The sequence below is a fragment of the Belonocnema kinseyi genome, chromosome 5 (assembly GCF_010883055.1).
Source record: "Belonocnema kinseyi isolate 2016_QV_RU_SX_M_011 chromosome 5, B_treatae_v1, whole genome shotgun sequence".
Lineage (NCBI taxonomy): Eukaryota > Metazoa > Arthropoda > Insecta > Hymenoptera > Cynipidae > Belonocnema > Belonocnema kinseyi.
Genome location: NC_046661.1, coordinates 29,914,495 through 29,919,783, shown reverse-complemented (window position 1 = coordinate 29,919,783; position 5,289 = coordinate 29,914,495).

Genomic DNA, 5,289 nt, shown 5'->3' with positions numbered 1-5,289 from the left:
TAATTTTTCCATTTTTTGATAGTACTTTAGATTTTGGTTTTATTTTTAAATTATTTAATTTCATCTTTGGAATGAAAAAATCGATTTTTAATCTGAAAATTTTTCTATTAAATTCCGCGTTCTGAATTAATCTGTTTCGTTTAAAAATTCGACTATTTAATTTGTATTTTACTTTGGACCTAACGTTTCATCTTTGGAATGAAAAACTCGATTTGTAATTTGAAAATTCTATTATGAAATTGAAAAAATAACTACGGAAGATTATAGCAGATTGTAGATTTACAAATTTCTACACAAATGTCTACGAAAATAGTGACGGTGAGTGTTTAAAATTTTATTTTTAAAATATTTTGAAAGTATTTAATGTTTGTTTTGAAAAAGAAAATCAGAAAGTTCACTAGATAAGTCTGAGTTGTCGATTCAATTATGTATAATAAGGAGATAAGTATCATTGATGTTTTTTTAATAATTTGTGAAAATGTTTTTTTGATCAACATTTGTACTGTTAAAAATCTAAGGCTCGTCAGTGTAAGTATAATTAAATTGTTCATAGAATATGTTTCTGGAAGGTGCAGAAAGCAAAAAGCAAAATTTAATCTGCTTGTTATTTCACTTCATTCGTTTTTTATTATTTAGTAGTAGTATAACCATTCTTAAAGAGGCGAAATGATTTTCAAATGTCACATTTTTATGATATTTCTAGGGGCGCCTCACTCAACATTTTTTTGGGTGTCATTAGGCACATTCTAAAGTGTAGATTTTGGAGGTTAATTTTTTCTGAATAACAACTTTCTTCGTTATTTTTCTTGTATCGGCGATTATTTGGCTAAAACCCACTGAAATTGACATAAATTAATATAAATTGAACGCTCAGTCGTTTAAGTTTAATGGTGAGTCAAAAAATCGTGTAATGTTTTTGTGGATTAGTTTCAGAATTGAATGGGTACTTTTCATTTTGTTATTTCATTTCAATTAATTGTTAAACTTTTCAATTTGAAAGTACTTGCAGGTGAAACTTAAAATTTTATTTATTTCATACTTTCTTTCTATTTAAAGTACTTTTAAGATTACAAGTTTGATGTTTCTGGATATGAAAGAATTACTTATCCTTTTTTTATCAAATATATTTTGAAGACATACAATAATTAATCCGTTTATATTTATGTGCAAACTGAAGTGTTGGTAGGTGGTAGAACAATTTTCGCGATTTCGCGAAAAAAGATACAAATGTATTTGGTTGCCAAGCATGACGAGCGATAAACAGCGCTAGTCGTTTTTCCTTCGATGGGAGCTGAGAGATTTCGAGTGCAAAAATCTTCCGTAGCGTGTGAATTTGTCAAGTTTTTTTATTTTTACAGGAACAGTTAGTGCTTGCTTATCGTAGATTCCAGTTTCTTGAAAAAAAATCGTAATTTACTATTTGCAAAACGCATTTTCGTGTGTGTTTATGCATTTTGTGGGGACGTGTGGAACACATGTGCGGGAGGGTGGAGGAGGCTTGTTTGTTTTTTGTTTCAGGTAATGCAGTGCAAAAAGTTGAAGAATAGAAAATAAACAAAGGAAAGTGTTCGATATTTTTCAATACAAACAATGCCCAAATGGCCGATATTCTACAACTTCTGAAAAAGGGCATCATCTTTATCGTTCAACAAAATAGTTGAATTTTGAAACGAAAGAGATAATTCGGAACGCGGAATTCGATAGAAAGATTTTCAGATTAAAAGTCGAGTTTTTCATTTGAAAGATGAAATCTTCTGTCGGAAATGAAATAATGTTGAACAAAATAGTTGAATTTTTAAACGAAAGAGATTAATTCGGAACGGGGAATTCAATAGTACAAATTTTCTAATTAAAAATCGAGTTTTTCATTCAAAAGATGAAACCTTCTGTCGAAAATGGAATAATGTTGAACAAAATAGTTGCATTTTTAAACGAAAGAGATTAATTCGAAACGCGGAATTGAATAGAAAAATTTTCAGATTCAAAATCGAGTTTTTCATTCCAAAGATTAAATTAAATAATTCAAAAAATCGAATCAAAAAATAAAACCAAAATGTAAAGTACTATCAAAAAATGGTTGAAATTAATTTTGTAAGACTTTAAAATACATAATTTCTCTTCCAAATTAAAATAAAATAAAAAGAAAATAGTTGCATTTTTAAACGAAAGAGATTAATTCGGAACGCGGAATTTAATAGAAAAATTTTCAGATTGAAATGCTAATTTTTAATCTAAAAGATTGAACTAGCTGTTCGAAATAGGATAGTGTTCATCAATATATTTGATTTTGCTAGCCAAAAAAAGATGACTTTTTAGGAAAATTTAGATAATATCTTCAACAAAAGTAAAAAATTAATCTGGGAAATTCCCGGTTTTCCTCTAAACTCTAGGGTACTTCTTTGTGTTCAAAAATTTGGGCTATAATTCTCGGTTTTCCCAGGCAGTGGCCATCCGACTTGAACTTTTACATTTCTTTAATTTATTGTCACTTAAAATATGTGGTTAACTTTCTTTTTTTTAAGTCAAATATTTAAGGGTTGATGTTGATAATCCAATGATTTTTCGATCGCACCTGGTGTGATAATTCTGAAAAAAAGAATCTGAAAACAATGATGATGAGAATGGAGCTGAAAGGTAAACATATAAACATAACCTACAATTTCTTGAGGTATTAGCTGGCGATTTTAAAAAGTGTTAATACAAAATTTTATACTTGTTAGTAGTTATAATTTTTAATTGTTTTATTTCAAATGATTCTCATAAATACATTTTCTAATTTTGAATGGCTATTTAAATTTTTTCGGTTTAAGAGATAAATTCAACTTGAAACGCTTAAAACCCCAATACTATTATTTACAGGTAATTAATATTGATGTTAATATTAATATCTGTTGATATAATATTATTATAATTATAATATCATATACACTCGATTCGCGGTACTGCGAAATTCAGTACTGCGAACTCCCTCTATTGAGTACGTTTTTCTCCCGATAGTGAGAACGACGCGATAACCCCTTCTCCCCCACTACTCATGTCTACATTTGAAGGTATTGTCAAAAGTACAATTCACTGTAATTTAAATTTTAATTCATAATCAAATACATTCAATACATTCGGTGGAAGATTTTACATTTGCGATGTCTTTCAACGTTTATTTCGCTCTATTCATTTTAATTATTTTAATAATAATGATTCAAATCGTCACAACAAACTTTCAGCATGTAAACAGTTAACATGCGCGCACACAGATGCACACACATATCATCTTCAACATAGTAACTAGTCGGAAAAGTGAGGTCCGCTCATGTGTTCTCACTATTGAGGGCGGACCTACACTAAATGTTCGCAGTACCGCGACTCGAGTGTGTAGTTAATTAATCGTGCGAAACATTGAAATCATTAAAATCGCCAATTTCTTGCATTTCTTTAAAATGCGGAATAGTTGAAAGAGTTATGAATATTTGGATTTTAAAAACTGATAAAATAATAACGTGAATTATCAAAAGATTGTCCAAATTTTTCTTTGGTGTGTGATATTGTTTAAACAAAAAAGAAAAAGGTAAATATTTGTATTACACTTTAAAGAAATATGTGGATAATTTCTTGACAACACACCTCATCGTTTTCTTAAATTCACATACTCATAATTCTTTACATGTAATGCAAATTACACGTGTGTTCAAGTCAATTGTAGTTTTATATCCTTATTGGTCAGTAATTGGTCATTACAGGTGACGCGAAAAATTTTTAATCTTTTACTGTACGCAGAGTGAAAGTTACATTTTTGTATAAAACAAAACTGAGACTAAACGACAATACAACTGTAAAAGCGGATAATTTTGGAAAAAATCTTACAAATATTATTTTTTATAACCCACAACAGGTGTAGTAATTATTTAGTTCGTAAAAAATAAGGAAATATCTTTATAAAAATATATAATTTTTTGGGAATTGGTTAAGTTTTTTAAATTTATATCATGTAACTATTATTACTATAAAATTAGAATTTAAAAAATGTTAATTACACCTGTTAGGAAAAAAGAAATAAAAAAAAAATTTTTAATTATTTTTTAATAAAAAATAAAAAGAAGTGCCCCTCGCCTCTAAGAAACTAAAAATAAATCAAATCATTTTATATAATATTCACATAAAAAACAAAATCGGAGTGCTTTTTGAACGTGAGCCAAGTGGCCTCTCACAACCGAAAATAAACAAAATCATTTTATATAATTTATACATAAAAAACAAAATCGGGGTGCTTTCTGAACGTGAGTCCCCTCGCCTCTCATAAATGGAAAATAAATAAAATCATTTTATATAATATAAACATAAAAAACAAAATCGGGGTGCTTTCTAAACGTGAGTCCCCTCGCCTCTCACAAACGGAAAATAAATCAAATGACACTTTTAAAACACTTTTAAAATGATTTTTAAGGAACTTTTATTTTCCTCGTAAAATTTTAAAAAATTTCAAAAGTTATTTTTGATTTTTAAAAGATTTTTGTTGTCAAAAATTCTTATTTAGAGATTTTAATACATTTGATGGAATTTTAAAGTTCCTTATTAAATTTTAAAGAATTTCACGAGATTTTTATAATGTGTGAATGATTATCTGAAACTATAAAGGATTTCATGGAATTTTAGTAGATTTGAAAGAATATTTTAGATTTTATGACATTTTAAATATTATATTGGAATTTTAAGGAATTTACAGATATTTGTAGAAATTTCAAAAAATTTCAGCAAATTTTGAAGGATTTCAACAGATTTCCAATAATTTGAAAAGATTTAATGCATTTTAAGGAATTTTCAAGTCCCTCGTGAGACCATTATTAAAAATTGTTTTGCTATACTTTCGATGAAAAAATGTTATCTATTTATTTTTGCTTAGCTTGTTTCATGTGTCAAAAAATTTCAATTTTGTATTTTCAATGTTTTTTTATAAATAAAACAAAATCTAATTGTCCTATAAAAACGTTATTAATAACAAATTTGTAGATATTTTTTGGATGCACAAGGTTTGTCCTATCATTTTTTTTTCTATGTTGCATACCAGGTGTATACATATGAAACCGGTATTTTTTCAAGAAAAAAAACACATTTATTTCAAGAGAATGATAACAAATATTTTATTCAAAGTATGCGCCCTCGCTGGCTTCACATTTTGTCCACCTCTCAGGCAAGTTATGGATACCTTTCCAAAAAAAGTCTTCGTTTTTTGAAGTAAACCAGTCATCGAGCCATTTTCCAACATTTTCGTAAAAAGTGAAGCGCTGTTCGCTGAGT